Genomic DNA, 18449 nt, shown 5'->3' on the forward strand with positions numbered 1-18449 from the left:
TATTGGAGCGGAGTCTTGAGGTGGGTAGAATATAGTTGTGCAATAATTGGCTGTTGATTGCTGGTGTTGACTTCTTGATGTGTAGTGCCTCGCAAACGTCAAGCCGCCTGCTATCGCTGTATCTATCGATGATTTCTGTGTTGTTTACTAGGATTTCTCTGGCGATGGTTTGGTTGTGGGAAGAGATTATATGTTCCTTAATGGAGCCCTGTTGCTTATGCATCGTTAAACGCCTAGAAAGAGATGTTGTTGTCTTGCCTATATACTGGGTTTTTTGGAGCTTACAGTCCCCAAGCGGGCATTTGAAGGCATAGACGACGTTAGTCTCTTTTAAAGCGTTCTGTTTTGTGTCTGGAGAGTTTCTCATGAGTAGGCTGGCCGTTTTTCTGGTTTTATAGTAAATCGTCAGTTGTATCCTCTGATTTTTATCTGTAGGGATAACGTTTCTATTAACAATATCTTTCAGGACCCTTTCCTCCGTTTTATGAGCTGTGGAAAAGAAGTTCCTGTAAAATAGTCTAATAGGGGGTATAGGTGTTGTGTTAATTGTCTCTTCAGAGGTTGCATGGCTTTTCACTTTCCTTCTTATGATGTCTTCGACGAAACCATTGGAGAAGCCGTTATTGACTAGGACCTGCCTTACCCTACAGAGTTCTTCATCGACTTGCTTCCATTCTGAGCTGTGGCTGAGAGCACGGTCGACATATGCGTTAACAACACTCCTCTTGTACCTGTCGGGGCAGTCGCTGTTGGCATTTAGGCACATTCCTATGTTTGTTTCCTTAGTGTGGAAACCTCCGCCCTTTTCCATGACTGTTACATCTAGAAAGGGCAGCTTCCCATCCTTTTCCATCTCGTAAGTGGCATGCAGCACGGAACTCTGCTCAAATGCCTCCTTCAGCTCCTGCAGATGTCTGACATCAGGTACCTGTGTAAAAATGTCGTCAACATACCTGCAGTATATGGCCGGTTTCAAGTTCATGTCGACTAAGACTTTTTGCTCGATGGTACCCATATAGAAGTTTGCAAACAGGACACCTAGGGGAGAACCCATGGCGACCCCATCTACTTGCTTATACATGTGCCCATCCGGGCTCAAGAAGGGTGCCTCTTTAGTACAAGCTTGGAGTAATTTCCTCAGAATATTTTCTGGTATGTCAAGAGGAGTACAGGCTGGATCACGATACACTCTGTCGGCTATCATTCCGATTGTCTCGTCCACAGGTACGTTGGTAAACAGCGATTCTACGTCCAACGAGGCTCTTATCCCTGTGGCCCGTGTGCCCCGCAGTAAGTCAACAAATTCCTTTGGAGACTTCAGGCTGAAGGCGCAAGGAACATAAGGAGTCAGAAGGCCGTTGAGTCGCTTCGCCAGTCTGTACGTGGGTGTGGGTATCTGGCTAATGATTGGCCGAAGTGGGTTTCCAGGCTTGTGCGTCTTGACATTTCCATACGCATATCCAGGTTTATATTCCCCAATGATCTTTGGCAGGTGGAGTCCGGATTTCTTGGCGTTCACAGTTTCGATCAGTTTGTTGACCTTTGCTTTTAATTCGGCTGTAGTGTCCTTCGTTACCCTTTGGAACTTAGTTTGGTCAGAGAGTATGATGTTCATTTTCGCCAGATATTCGTCTTTTTTAAGAATGACATATATTGGCGACTTGTCACCTCTCCTGACAACTATCTCCTTGTTCTCACGAAGGCTTTTAGCTGCCGCTTTGAGCTCGGGGGACAGTATGGTGCTTCTGTAGTTGCCTCGTTTCTTTCCTCCTTCTGCAATAAGTTCTGCTTGTAAGGTATCTTTGGTAGTGACCTTCTTTTGTGTCTCGAGGTCGAATATGTCGTCCAACAGAATTTCCAACTCTACTTTCCGGGCCATCTCACTCGGTCTGGACATAACATGACAGTTTATGCCCTCTCTGACCAAACTAAGTTCCAAAGGGTAACGAAGTACACTACAGCCGAATTAAAAGCAAAGGTCAACAAACTGATCGAAACTGTGAACGCCAAGAAATCCGGACTCCACCTGCCAAAGATCATTGGGGAATATAAACCTGGATATGCGTATGGAAATGTCAAGACACACAAGCCTGGAAACCCACTTCGGCCAATCATTAGCCAGATACCCACACCCACGTACAGACTGGCGAAGCGACTCAATGGCCTGCTGACTCCTTATGTTCCTTGCGCCTTCAGCCTGAAGTCTCCAAAGGAATTTGTTGAATTACTGCGGGGCACACGGGCCACAGGGATAAGAGCCTCGTTGGACGTAGAATCGCTGTTTACCAACGTACCTGTGGACGAGACAATCGGAATGATAGCCGACAGAGTGTATCGTGATCCAGCCTGTACTCCTCTTGACATACCAGAAAATATTCTGAGGAAATTACTCCAAGCTTGTACTAAAGAGGCACCCTTCTTGAGCCCGGATGGGCACATGTATAAGCAAGTAGATGGGGTCGCCATGGGTTCTCCCCTAGGTGTCCTGTTTGCAAACTTCTATATGGGTACCATCGAGCAAAAAAGTCTTAGTCGACATGAACTTGAAACTGGCCATATACTGCAGGTATGTTGACGACATTTTTACACAGGTACCTGATGTCAGACATCTGCAGGAGCTGAAGGAGGCATTTGAGCAGAGTTCCGTGCTGCATTTCACTTACGAGATGGAAAAGGATGGGAAGCTGCCCTTTCTAGATGTAACAGTCATGGAAAAGGGCGGAGGTTTCCACACTGCAGTCTACACTAGGGAAACAAACATAGGAATGTGCCTAAATGCCAACAGCGACTGCCCCGACAGGTACAAGAGGAGTGTTGTTAACGCATATGTCGACCGTGCTCTCAGCCACAGCTCAGAATGGAAGCAAGTCGACGAAGAACTCTGTAGGGTAAGGCAGGTCCTAGTCAATAACGGCTTCTCCAATGGTTTCGTCGAAGACATCATAAGAAGGAAAGTGAAAAGCCATGCAACCTCTGAAGAGACAACTAACACAACACCTATACCCCCTATTAGACTATTTTACAGGAACTTCTTTTCCACAGCTCATAAAACGGAGGAAAGAGTCCTGAAAGATATTGTTAATAGAAACGTTATCCCTACAGATAAAAATCAGAGGATACAACTGACGATTTACTATAAAACCAGAAAAACGGCCAGCCTACTCATGAGAAACTCTCCAGACACAAAACAGAACGCTTTAAAAGAGACTAACGTCGTCTATGCCTTCAAATGCCCGCTTGGGGACTGTAAGCTCCAAAAAACCCAGTATATAGGCAAGACAACAACATCTCTTTCTGGGCGTTTAACGATGCATAAGCAACAGGGCTCCATTAAGGAACATATAATCTCTTCCCACAACCAAACCATCGCCAGAGAAATCCTAGTAAACAACACAGAAATCATCGATAGATACAGCGATAGCAGGCGGCTTGACGTTTGCGAGGCACTACACATCAAGAAGTCAACACCAGCAATCAACAGCCAATTATTGCACAACTATATTCTACCCACCTCAAGACTCCGCTCCAATATAGAAGCATCAAGAAATATGGACCAATAGGCTTTCTACAAACACTTCTATTCAATACCCATTGTTTCGTGTTCTGTCTTGTGTTGATGAAATTAATACCCTATTAATGCCACCTCTTGTTCTGTCTTGTGTTGATGAAATTAATACCCTATTAATGCCACCTCACCCCATCCACCTCACTCAAATGTAGATATAAAACCGGAGATGCATAAGTTCTATTCAGTTGTGTATTTGTAAACTAAAGTCTTTGAAAATGTAATAAGTTTTACGAAATGCGCTCGTGTCGCGTCAGACTAGAAATAAAAATGAATTTTGGAGAATTGATTTTTGATTTACCTCCAACAGTGAAAAGAAATGTACGAAAGATTGAGAAAATTCGTGTTAGAATTATTAATCTTACTTTTTCGGTCATATTTAATAATATATGTCTACAGGAAAGACTGCTACCAAAATATACTAATATATATATATATATATATATATATATATATATATATATATATATATATATATATATATATATATATATATATATATATATATATATATATATATATATATATATATATATATATATATATTTATATATATATATATATATATATATATATATATATATATATATATATATATATATATATATATATATATATATAAATATATATATATATATATATATATATATATATATATATATATATATATATATATTAGTATATTTTGGTAGCAGTCTTTCCTGTAGACATATATTATTAAATATGACCGAAAAAGTAAGATTAATAATTCTAACACGAATTTTCTCAATCTTTCGTACATTACGCTTCACTGTTGGAGGTAAATCAAAAATCACTTCTCCAAAATTCATTTTTATTTCTAGTCTGACGCGACACGGGCGCGTTTCGTAAAACTTATTACATTTTCAAAGACTTCACAAATACACAACTGATTAGAACTTGCGTTTCTCTGATTTTATATCTACATTTGAGTGAGGTGGGAAGGGTGATGTGGCATTAACACAAAACAGAACAATAGGGGATATTAATAGGGTATTAAAAGTATCAACACAAGACAGAACAGAAACAATGGGTATTGAATAGAAGTGTTTGTAGAAAGCCTATTGGTCCATATTTCTTGATGCTTCTATATTGGAGCGGAGTCTTGAGGTGGGTAGAATATAGTTGTGCAATAATTGGCTGTTGATTGCTGGTGTTGACTTCTTGATGTGTAGTGCCTCGCAAACGTCAAGCCGCCTGCTATCGCTGTATCTATCGATGATTTCTGTGTTGTTTACTAGGATTTCTCTGGCGATGGTTTGGTTATGGGAAGAGATTATATGTTCCTTAATGGAGCCCTGTTGCTTATGCATCGTTAAACGCCTAGAAAGAGATGTTGTTGTCTTGCCTATATACTGTTTTTTTTGGAGCTTACAGTCCCCAAGTGGGCATTTGAAGGCATAGACGACGTTAGTCTCTTTTAAAGCGTTCTGTTTTGTGTCTGGAGAGTTTCTCATGAGTAGGCTGGCCGTTTTTCTGGTTTTATAGTAAATCGTCAGTTGTATCCTCTGAGTTGACGATTTACTATAAAACCAGAAAAACGGCCAGCCTACTCATGAGAAACTCTCCAGACACAAAACAGAACGCTTTAAAAGAGACTAACGTCGTCTATGCCTTCAAATGCCCACTTGGGGACTGTAAGCTCCAAAAAAAAACAGTATATAGGTAAGACAACAACATCTCTTTCTAGGCGTTTAACGATGCATAAGCAACAGGGCTCCATTAAGGAACATATAATCTCTTCCCATAACCAAACCATCGCCAGAGAAATCCTAGTAAACAACACAGAAATCATCGATAGATACAGCGATAGCAGGCGGCTTGATGTTTGCGAGGCACTACACATCAAGAAGTCAACACCAGCAATCAACAGCCAATTATTGCACAACTATATTCTACCCACCTCAAGACTCCGCTCCAATATAGAAGCATCAAGAAATATGGACCAATAGGCTTTCTACAAACACTTCTATTCAATACCCATTGTTTCTGTTCTGTCTTGTGTTGATACTTTTAATACCCTATTAATATCCCCTATTGTTCTGTCTTGTGTTAATGCCACATCACCCTTCCCACCTCACTCAAATGTAGATATAAAATCAGAGAAACGCAAGTTCTAATCAGTTGTGTATTTGTGAAGTCTTTGAAAATGTAATAAGTTTTACGAAACGCGCCCGTGTCGCGTCAGACTAGAAATAAAAATGAATTTTGGAGAAGTGATTTTTTATTTACCTCCAACAGTGAAGCGTAATGTACGAAAGATTGAGAAAATTCGTGTTAGAATTATTAATCTTACTTTTTCGGTCATATTTAATAATATATGTCTACAGGAAAGACTGCTACCAAAATATACTAATATATATATATATATATATATATATATATATATATATATATATATATATATATATATATATATATATATATATATATATATATATATATATATATATATATATATATATATATATATTTATATTTATATAGATTATATTGTTATACCTTAGGGCGGAGGTGTAAGACCGCCATAACCGACCTCCCATCTTCAAAACTAACCATTCGTCCAAACTGATCTGTTATTTTAATACTTACTTTCTCCAACGTGTTAGTATTTAATGTCTTGTACACTAGGGGATGAGCTCCTCTAGAATATGAGTCATGATAATTGATTGCATCTAAGATATTTACAATTTGCCCCCCCGTATCGATCCGGCTCGATGACGTCACTATAAATGAGTAAATAGTCACAACCTCCGTCATTGTCTGGGGGGAATGAGGCCACGACCTTGGAGGCTGTTGTAATGTCATCTGTTTTTGCCTGATAAATGGTGTATTTGCGACTGCTGTCAAAACCAAATACATTAGCTATTCTGTGTTTAAATTGAAGGCTAAGAGAATATAACAAACCTTTACCTTCATTGTTAAGAGTGGAGGCTAGTAATACTCGCTCTAAGGATTGATCATAGGTGAGGATTGGTTCTCTTTCTGAGAAGTATATTTTGAAATCACTGCAGAATCTAAGTTTCATGTCCGTGATTATTTGTCGGCTAAGCTCACCCGCGATGAATGTGATGTTTCTGGATAATATGTTGGTTTTGGGGAGGAAGGTGTAAATGAGATGTTCTGGGCTTTTAGAAAGAGTTCCTCGTTTAAAAGTAGCATAGACGTCTATGCCAGACTCACCCTCATCCTTGATGATAGCGTTAATTCGTCTGGGTAGGAGTATGTTGACTAAGGCCACTTCATGTTTAGTGGAAGGGTTTAAATGTAGAGTGGGGATGGTGTTTGTAAATGCTGAACTTGTGTTGTTGTATATATATCTTCTTGGTCGAGGCTAGTAAGGTATATGTAGTGTTCCTCGTCCATTGTTCAGTTATGTACTGACTGGGGTGGGAATAAAACATCATTACTTATATTTTATTTTATTAATCTACTAAGGAAATATTACTTTTTAAAAGAACTACAACAGGGGGATTATTCCCCATAACAAATTACATATAAAGAGCAGCAGCTGTTGGTGCTGCTGTCGCCCGCTGCTGCCGCTGCCGCCGCTGCTGGAGCTGTTGGTACCACTGACACCGCTGCCACCGTTGATGGTACTGCTGCTGCTGCTGCCACCGCTGGAGCCGTTGTAGTTGGTGGTACTGCTGCCGCTACCGCCACCGCTGCTGGAGCTGTGGTTACCGCTGACACCGCTGCCAGCGATGATGGTACTGTTGCTGCCGCTGCCACCGCTGGAACCGCTGTAGTTGGTGGTACTGCTGCCGTTACCGCCTCCGCTACTGGAGCTGTGGTTACCGCTGACACCGCTTGCCAGCGTTGATAGTACTGCTGCTGCTGCTGCTGCTGCTGCTGCAGCCGCTGTAGTTGGTGGTACTGCTGCCGCTGCCGCCACTGGAGCTGTTGGTACCGCTGACACCACTGCCACTGTCGTTGGTGGTGCTGCTGCTGCTACCACCACCGAAACTGCTGTAGATGGTAGTACTGCTGCTGTCGTCGCTGCTGCTGCTGTTACTGACGGTGGTGGTGCTGCTGCCACCTCTTCTTTGTGGGGGGATGGTTACAGCTTTCGTTGTTTTTTCGGTGAGGAGGATAACAGGAATATTTCCTGTGACTCTCCATCGAGGATGGTGTCAATACGATGTTTTGAGTGGGGGTCGAAGTCAATAGTGGTTTCGATCCGTCGTTTGGCTGTAGCAGATGTTGAGGGTGGGGGTGGAGCGGCGCTGGAGGTGGATGAGTACTCTTGTAGGTGTCTCTTCTTCCTGGGGGTAGCTGGTGGTGCTGGTGGTGCTGGTGGTGTAGAACGAGAAGAGCTTCCTGGGGTGGTGGCACCCTCCCCCACCACTGCATCTAGGGTGATAGTTTTACTATCACCCTCTCCTCTGGGATCATCATTCGGGAGGGGTACCATTGATGGGGTAACAGTAGAGGGACGTTTGAGGATTACCAGCTCCTTGTTATGCTTGGCTAACTCTCCATTGAGAGAAATGAGCATGGGTCCGACGTCCTTGTGCCAGTTGTCCATGCCACCACGGGAGGCCCCCAGTCCATGGGGTACCACCAACCGAAACATGGTTGGGGTTCTTACCATAAGATTGCCAACCTTTGTTAGGGCGGTTTTGAGCCAAAACAATCTGTTTTTGGCAGTATCCAGGGTGACATTGGTGATGTAGTGGATGTCGGCGGAAGACTGCACTTGCTCCTGAGCTATAGGGTTGGACTCGAAGGGGTGCTCCTGCACCGAAAGCAGAAATTAGCCCCAATATGGTGGGGCGGAAGAATAACACTGGCTCTTCGACAATGTCTTGTCCGTCGGAGGGCAGGGGAGCTATCTTCACTTCAATGTCCCCTGGGGTAGACCGGTAACGTATTGTGGCCCTGTTGACATTAGTCAGTCCTTCACGTTCCACACGGGCATAGTTGTAACATTTCCATTTTACACTTGCCAGCCCATAGGGACGCACAACGGCGGCTGGGAGGTCGTACACTATTACATCTCCAACCCCAAAGGCGTGGGTGTCGGTGATGTCGTTGTCTATTGACTTAATGGATGATAAAGCCATGGCGGAGGGGCGGTTGAGAGGAGCGTGTCGACGACAACTATAGTGACCAGGAGTGACGGAGGGGGCCTTTAAATACACCTGTGTCCCCACCTGGAGGGAGAGGAATATAGGGGTGTGGGGGTAGAGGCCGCCTTCCTCACCTTAAAAGTCCATACACACTCCGTCCAGTCTCGAAGGCTGTAATCTGGTCTCGATGTTGGAAGGTTAATTTTTCCATTTGCCATATCTCCGTCTGGATTTCCTGGGATGAATATTCTTCATAGCGTTTCACCGTTTCTCCAAATGACTTAAAAAACCGTTCTGGAGGGGCACTCAACACAAGACGGTCATAACAATCCCACAATGCATATATCAATCTACATTTGTGTTCGACATACTTGTAGTACTGCTGAGTAGCAACCAACTTCTTTAATAAGGGAGATTTGTCTTCTGCAGGTGTAGCTGGGGGAGGAGTGGGTCTAGAAGCTTGCTCCATGGTGGATATTGTTGGGGTTTCACCTTCTATTCTTACTCTGGGGTGAGCAATAGTTATGCTCAAGGTCACTCACCGTAGCCCTGCGGGTCTTCACTCGATCCTCACGGCGCCACTGCACGCCAGGAGAGTCTCCCAGTCAATCTCAACGGCCCCTGATTAAGAAAGAGTGGGAACACGACTCGTTCACTAGACTGTCATGTGCCCTCCCCAACAATCGGGCTCTATGGTTAACCACAAGGTCGCCAACTGGTGTTTTAGGTGGCCAGTAACACCTCAGTGGACTGGTGGAATTAGTGGTAGCCTTGGCAAGGTCACACTCAAAAGATCAGGAATCAGGCAGGTATGTGCTCTTATCACTCTATGCTTTCAGTATAATATAGCCACAAGATCAATGGAGGGAATGATATAAACACAATGGTAATTTTGTATTTTACTTAAAATGTATGAAAGATGTCACAAGGCCAAACAATAATAAATAAATCAACTGATCCTGGCAGCGGCCGGTAGTTCCTACGAATAGTATGCACTCACTAAGTGGCAACACCTCCCCTCCTCATCAAGTGTCAAGAACAGCTGATCGCCTGGCCCCCGCGTGAAAGATTATTGCTTGTTTTCTGGATTCACGCGCGCTGTTTCTTTAAATCCTCCAATATTACTAGAAACTCGCACACTCGATATTGGCACAAATAGCACGTATTTCTTAGTTACACTGTACTCAGGCTCAAACAGTCTTTTCTACAATCAATGCTACTATGACTCAATGTAATGGTTTTCACTGCCCTTCATTCAATGACATATTATAAAATATTAACACTGGAGTTTTCAGTACTTTCTCTCGTGGGCGATAACGCAATAATTCACTGTACTCACAAATGATTAGTCACTGCATGAACATAAGACATATATAGTGTATACCAATCAAACATCAATACATGGAAAATAAATAGTCTCTGGGCACGTAGCCGAACCTCCAAATACTGGCATAATATTATATATAATTTATCACTATTATGTTCACATCAAAATCTCTAGAAAGATACACACAACACTAAATTTATCACTTGTTCCTGGTGCCTGTATACACCAATAATCAACATAAGTATTATAAGTACTCTTGACAGTACTACACGGCAAACTGGTGCCTCACTGTGACATTGGTGAGACTTGCTCACGACATATAAAATCCTCAGGCTAGATAATATAGCCGAATAACATAGCTAACTAAAGGGAAATGGGGAGGGAACTAGAAACACCTACTTCAACCTATCCTCCGATGAGAGTCGAGATGTAGCTCCTGGTCCTCGTGTCGGGAACGCCCCCACACGACACGTCGTCGTGTCCTACCAGAGCCTCTCGTCGTCCCACCGTTTAGCGCGTCGTCTCCGTGCCCTCTTCACTGCAGGTCCGTCCTCCTTCTTGACTTCTTGAAGGGTTGGAGTCGGTCTCCTGGCCGTCGTCTTCTCCCATCAACGGCTGCCGCCTACGTCTCAGCTACAGTCGTCCGGATTCCCCAAATAGTCCTCTCCTTCCTCAGCTACCCAGTGGCTCTGTCAGCCACTACGCCGTCACGAACTGGTGAACTGCCACAGACGTCACATACGTCACTGCACGGCTTCACTGCTTCTTGCACAGTACCTGACTGGAGCACTTGTTGCTCAAATAACCGTCAATTCCCTCTCTGGTTCAACACATGAACTAGGGAAGACCTCTCAGAGTACTGGCAGACTTCAGGTGACGCGTAAATCCACGGGAGCGGGAAACAACTGTCAAACTGAACGGACCAATCGTCGCACGTCCGACCTCTTTGACGTGTCGTGTCTGACTGCAGGCGCCAGCTCGGCGCGCTGGCCGGACCCCCTTCCTTCGTGACGTCACTTTCGCCACGGGAGGTTTTCATTGGCTCCCGGTGCCACATTGCTGTCGGTGACCAATCCGGTGCCACTGACGTCACACGGTTTTGGCGGGAAATCAGGGAGGCAAGCGACATCTTGGCTCCCTAAAGGGCCTATACCACAGGCCAAAATATTACTATTTCACAAATTTCTCGGCTCTCCGAGAACACTTCACTCTCTCCCATATATCAAATTGTAGCCTGCAACGTAGAGAACGCTTGGGAAAAGTAGACATGACTCTTACTGCAGGCGTGGGAGAAATATAAGGGGGGGAACACCGTCACAATATGCAAATGAATATGGTGGTCTTTAAGATGACCTTCATATAGGTCTTCAATACGGCTCCCAATGGGGTCTCCTATGGATGCCCCTCCCCCCTTTTAACTGTGATCTGGCGCGATAATTACGTATGAGGGTTGGGTCTATGCCAGCCATCCTCAGTAAAACCCTTACATCCTCCTTGTCAGTTGCCCTAAATTGTCCCTTAGTAAAGGCTAGAGTTTTAATTATATCTAAAATATTTAAATTTTGTACAGGCTTTAATAAATTTCCGCGACTATCCCACATCACCTGTTGGCTGTTTTGCCCAAACATGTTCAATAATGCTTTGACATGTGGAATTTCCTCAATTTTAAAATTCACATTTATTAAGTTGTTCAGACTTGGATTTTGGGGCGTGATGGTGGCTTTATGAGGAGTGTGCCCAGCAACAATTAGTTGCATTTCGGGTGGAAGGATGGAATGTCCCCTTTTTTTTATTATTTTTTTTTTTTTAAAGGCGATGGTCGCGCCGGGCGGGCCGCGTTGTTTTTTTTTTAAAGGGCGACGGTCGGCGGGGGCCCCAATGTCATTTAATGGATGTGTGACCAGCCCCGCTTGTCTGGAGGGACTACTGTGGCAACACCGCCCACAGCCCGTTGTTGTCAGGTGAGAGGATGGAGTGTCCTCTTCCCCCACTCCCCCATCACCCCTACCAGAGTCACAGGTGGGTAGGTTACAGGCACCACCAACATTATTACTTGAGTTAAAATCGTTTTTTAAAGAGAAGGACATACTTTCACTACCATCACCGCCGGGGGAGGGCAGACCCACCGCATTAGGAGGTGATGGTGAGTTCTTGTTTTTATTAAATAAATATTTTTCGGCTATGAATTGTGGTACCAGGCAATATTCTTTCACCATTTTTTTTCTCTCGTTACTTATTTACGTAATTACCTTATTAGGGAGGAAATTAACGATACAGCCAGAGGTAGCAGAGCTGCCAATATCGCCCCACCACGTCTGGTGGTCAGGATGAGCTTCTTTTTGTACAAAGGAGTTTTCTTACGTGCTTCAGAACGAATGTCATTCTGATATCTCTGTAAGCCATTAATTATCTGAGGTTGAAATGGGATGTTTCGTTTCAGAAAATTGGCAAAAATTTCACAAATTGATTCAATTTCCTGCCGTTTTAAAGCCTTGATTAGTTTATTCCGCTTCTTGGGTGATAAATTGTTTAATAAAAATAACAACTGATGATGTTTCTCTACGAGAGAGTCCTCTTGAACTGTCATTTTTTGTTAAATTTGACGATGTCTTGAGCTTTAATCCAGCTATTGGCAGAATCTGGGTACCCTCTCCACTTGACGAAATATTCTGTGTCCTTTCGATGTTTTCCTAGCCTGTAATACCGTTACAGGAAAATAGTCTGGAAGGGATTTTGGGATCAATTCTTGCTCATAAAACATGCCATTGACCAGCTCGTTGTTTAAATCTTTGATTTTATATGTCGGGATTGGATGTGTTCTGTCAATATGTGACACTACAAATATTTCTTCTGTATTTTGGTGCCAAAAGCCTTTGTGAAATATATTCCTGCGCTTTGCCAATCGCACATGCTGTCCAAGGTGCAGCCATGGACTGATGGCGGTTATGGAGGAGTCATTGTTTAAATACATGACCTTAAACTGTCTTCGTATATCTTCAATATTTTGCAACTTATGAATGGCATGAGGAGTATTTTTTATTGTCCTGTAGAATGTGTGGTTGTACACGTCCACAACTTTAGGGAGGATGTGGATGTATTTTAATGAATTAGCTTGAGTCATATAATGATACAGTTTATGTTTTAAAGTTTTGATGGCCCGCTCCACTATGCTAGATTTCATTTCCGAAAATACACTATATAATTTAATATTTTTCTTATTAAAATAATTTTGAACTGACTTGTAAAATTCTCTACCTCGGTCAGTGAATATCAGCCTTACACCGAGAAACTGAGGCGTTTCCTCTAATATCTTCTTCAGAGCAACTAACACATCACTCGAATTTTTTGTTTTTAAAGTTTGAGTCTGCATTAGGGGGGAATAAACATCGACACAAATTAAAATATATTTAACACCATTATTGTATTTTTGTAAACTACAAAAGTCCCCTAGGTCACAGGCAATTATGGTACGAGGTTTAGGGGCCAATATTTTCCGTCGGGGGAACCTAACTAAATTTCCTCTATGTAACGTGATGGTCAAGTGGATTAAGGCGTCTTGTACATACCAGTTGCGTTGCTTCTGGGAGTATGGGTTCGAGTCATTTCTGGGGTGTGAGTTTTCAGTTGCATATTGTCCTGGGGACCATTCAGGCTTGTTCGCATTTGTGTTCCTCACGTGTGCCCCAAAGAATGAGGTGATTTGGTAAAATGCTATGCCCAAGATTACTATCCGAGTGCCGGCGGTGGGGTGTTTCAAATATCCTCGGCTATCACCTCATTATGTCCGGTCGTGTTGGTCAAGTGGATTAAGGCGTCTTGTACATACCAGTTGCGTTGCTTCTGGGAGTATGGGTTCGAGTCACTTCTGGGGTGTGAGTTTTCAGTTGCATATTGTCCTGGGGACCATTCAGGCTTGTTCGCATTTGTGTTCCTCACGTGTGCCCCAAAGAATGAGGTGATTTGGTAAAATGCTATGCCCAAGATTACTATCCGAGTGCCGGTGGTGGGGTGGTTCAAATAGCCTCGGCTATCACCTCATTATGTCCGGTCGTGATGGTCAAGTGGATTAAGGCGTCTTGTACATACCAGTTGCGTTGCTTCTGGGAGTATGGGTTCGAGTCACTTCTGGGGTGTGAGTTTTCAGTTGCATATTGTCCTGGGGACCATTCAGGCTTGTTCGCATTTGTGTTCCTCACGTGTGCCCCAAAGAATGAGGTGATTTGGTAAAATGCTATGCCCAAGATTACTATCCGAGTGCCGGCGGTGGGGTGGTTCAAATAGCCTCGGCTATCACCTCATTATGTCCGGTCGTGATGGTCAAGTGGATTAAGGCGTCTTGTACATACCAGTTGCGTTGCTTCTGGGAGTATGGGTTCGAGTCACTTCTGGGGTGTGAGTTTTCAGTTGCATATTGTCCTGGGGACCATTCAGGCTTGTTCGCATTTGTGTTCCTCACGTGTGCCCCAAAGAATGAGGTGATTTGGTAAAATGCTATGCCCAAGATTACTATCCGAGTGCCGGCGGTGGGGTGGTTCAAATAGCCTCGGCTATCACCTCATTATGTCCGGTCGTGATGGTCAAGTGGATTAAGGCGTCTTGTACATACCAGTTGCGTTGCTTCTGGGAGTATGGGTTCGAGTCACTTCTGGGGTGTGAGTTTTCAGTTGCATATTGTTCTGGGGACCATTCAGGCTTGTTCGCATATATATATATATATATATATATATATATATATATATATATATATATATATATATATATATATATATATATATATATATATATATGCATTACCATATGCATTGGTATATGTATTACCACTCACCTGAGTAGTAAGTGCCACGGCCAGCTGATCACCCCCCCAGCCTCCAACCGCCGCCCACCCTCCAGTCTCCACCCGCCGTCCACCTTCCCGCCCAGCGCCCGCCCAGCGCCAGCCCAGCGCCCGCCCATGTCGCAGCTCCCAACAGATAGCCAGGCTTCTCCAAGCCAAGATGAGCCATCAAGCAGGGGTAGACAAGGTAGATGTCAGACGTGTGACCGGGTATGCTATATCCGGTTGAGTGACGATAATGTGCGCATTCATTACCACAACGGAGCCAGGTGTTTGGGTTCTGGGCGCCCTCCCAGGGAGAACACCAATCAACAGCCCACACCGCCCGTAAGGCAAAACACCTCCCAGACCTTCATTCCCACAGAAAATTTATTAGAAGCTATCAAAGCAACATCGGCCAGAACCTTGCAACACATCCCTAAAGCAGCCCGCCCCCATGCAGCAGCCAAATTATCTGCCCTCCTGAGAAAGGTCAACGACTCTCCTGGAACGACCCAAGCATGGCACAACCTCCTAATGTTTGGCAACATATGTCTAGCCACCCCTGCAAGGAGAGACAAAACCTTAGCTGCCTCAGTCATCAAAGCTATAAATGATTTTCCCAGGGAGGACAACCAGGTGCGCCTTCCCACTCGCGCGAGAAACACCCACGGCAGGAAGAGCAACAGTGGCATATCCGAGACATCAAAAATCAGAACATCAGTCACCAAGAAAATAGAAGAAGGAAACACTATTGGCGCAATAAGAGTCATCACCAGTGAGGACTCAATTGCCGACAGAGATGCCGCAACAGCTCAAGCCCTAAGGGAGAAACACCCACCCAGGGCTCCGCGTGAGGACGACATTGTACAAGTGGGGGCTACCGGAGCAGAACCTCTCTGGGTGGCTGAATCTGTGGTCCATAAAGCAGCCATGTCCTTCCCTACAGGATCAGCAGGTGGGTTCACAGGACTAAAACCCAACCACCTCAAGCAAATGCTCAACCCTGCACTGGGTGACATTGCGAAGAACCTCTTGGTGGAACTAACCAGATTCACCAACACATGTCTAGCTGGCAACATACCATCGTCCATAAGACCTATCTTTTTTGGAGCATCTCTCTGTGCTCTAAAGAAAAAGGATGGAGGGATCAGGCCAATAGCTGTGGGCAATTCTCTCCGGCGTCTCGTCGCAAAGGCAGCTGCAAGAACAGTTAGTGATGCAGCGGCCAACATGCTGAAGCCAAAACAGCTCGGGTTTGGCATTCCACAAGGGTGTGAGGCGGCAGCCCATGCAGCTCGAGCCTTCATCGCCATCATCACAGACGAAAAGGCCCTTATCAAGCTAGATTTCAAAAATGCCTTCAATTTGGTGCGGAGGGATGCTGTACTCCGTGCGGTTCATAGTCATTTCCCGTCCCTCTACCCTTTTGTACATTCATGCTACAGTATGGATCTTAAGCTACTTTTTGGCGAACATGAAATTGACTCGCGAGAAGGCGTCCAACAGGGTGACCCCCTCGCTCCTCTCCTTTTCTGCTTAGTCATCAAACAAGTCACAGAGGTCCTGTCCAGCGAGCTTAACATCTGGTTCTTGGATGATGGTACCCTAGCTGGTTCCCAATACTCCCTCCTGGAGGACATCAGAAAAATCCAGGAGCAAGGTGCAGTGTTAGGCCTCACCCTGAACCCTTCTAAATGTGAAATAATATGTTCCAACCAGGGCATCGTAGAGAGAATAGAGGGTCTTCTGCCAAATATCCATAAAACTAAACCTGAAGACAGCACACTCCTAGGAGCTCCCCTGGGGTTGAAAGCCATTGATGAGGTCCTTGATAAGAAAATCGCCGACCTTAAGAGGATGGATGGGAGGATTGAGGATATTGATGCTCATGATGCACTCTACCTCATCACCAGATGTCTGTCCCTCCCCAGGTTAACCTACTTTCTGAGGTGTTCACCATCTTACAGTAGCCAAAAACTAAGTGAGTATGACCGGTTACTGAAATCAATGCTAGAAAAAGCCCTTAACCTCTCTCTCGATGACCTACAGTGGAAACAAGCCTCTCTTCCCGTAAGACTTGGGGGCCTCGGAGTTCGAACAGCAACGCAAATCGCTGTTCCAGCCTTCCTGTCCTCCTTATCAGCATCCGACGACCTTGTGAAGGAAATTCTACCTGCCCACTTACATCAGCTGGCAGGTGTACATGATCCCAATTTTACACGCTGTGCCACAGAGTGGGCCTCTCGTGCAGGCCAATCACCTCGACCACCATCCCCAAAATCCCACAAGCAATCCAGCTGGGATGGTCCCATTGTAGACCAAGTTGCTGCAGAGTGCCTGGGTGCTGCAACAACACAACACGACATTGCTCGCCTCACAGCAGTAGCAGCACCACATGCAGGGGATTTCCTGTTAGCAACCCCAATGTCGGCAACTGGCACGCGTCTCACACCACACGCCCTCCGAATTGCTGTGGCCCTCCGCCTTGCTGCCCCAATCCACACCAGATATAGGTGTATTTGCGGCGAGGTGGTGGCTGACAGGTACGGTCACCATGGCCTACTCTGCCAAAGCACAGGGGGATGGCACTCGAGGCACAGTGAAGTTAACGACATCATCAAGAGGAGCCTCACCACAGCTGGATGCCCAGCTGAAAGAGAGCCCCGTTACCTAACGCCCCGTAACTCTGATGCTCTTATTGGTCGCCCGGATGGTATCACAGTGAACCCCTGGAAGAATGGCAAGCAGTTGGTATGGGACTACACGTGCGTATCAACCCTGGCTAACACCTACATTAACCTCAGTGTTGCACAACCAGGTGGCGCTGCCACCCACAGGGAAGCAGCCAAATCCCGTAAGTATAGAGAACTGGATCACCACTACAATTTTGTCCCCATTGCTTCTGAGACGCTCGGCGCCTGGGGTAAAAGTTCTACCAGTTTTTTGAAGGAACTGGGTTCTAGGCTCATCGAAACAACAAGGGACCCGAGAGCTGCAAGCTTTCTTTTCCAGCGCCTCAGTGTGGCGATACAGAGGGGAAATGCGCACTGCATCCAGGGTTCCTGCCCGCCATCTGAGGAGCTGGAGGAACTCGACAACCTATGACAACCATCTTTGTAACCCATATGTAACTCCTTTTTTGTAACAAAGTTCAAATAAAGTAAATATATATGTGTACATACAAAAGAATGGGGGTGGTAGGAGAAGATAATATTAGTGTTCAGTGAGAAACCACAAGGTCTCCTCTGAATACTTTTTATTTTCTTCTCCGAGGCTATGGGTCCCCACATTGGCACCAGAGGTGGTACCCTCATTATATATATATATATATATATATATATATATATATATATATATATATATATATATATATATATATATATATATATATATATATATATATATATATATATATATATATGAAACAGGAATTTCCTTAAGTACTTTCGTATATTAAATACATCTTCAGAAGGAATGATTTTACAGATCGAGTGATGGGTATAAATAAGCAGGAGAGAGTGGTGAAGTGGGGTGAGGTACAATACTTGGACAACGCAGACGGCTCATTGGCCCATCGGATGCACCCAATTGACCCATCCGATGTAGCCCAATGGCCCATCTGATACAGCAGACATACAAGCATAAAATGGG

The sequence above is a fragment of the Procambarus clarkii genome, chromosome 12, assembly GCF_040958095.1.
Source record: "Procambarus clarkii isolate CNS0578487 chromosome 12, FALCON_Pclarkii_2.0, whole genome shotgun sequence".
Lineage (NCBI taxonomy): Eukaryota > Metazoa > Arthropoda > Malacostraca > Decapoda > Cambaridae > Procambarus > Procambarus clarkii.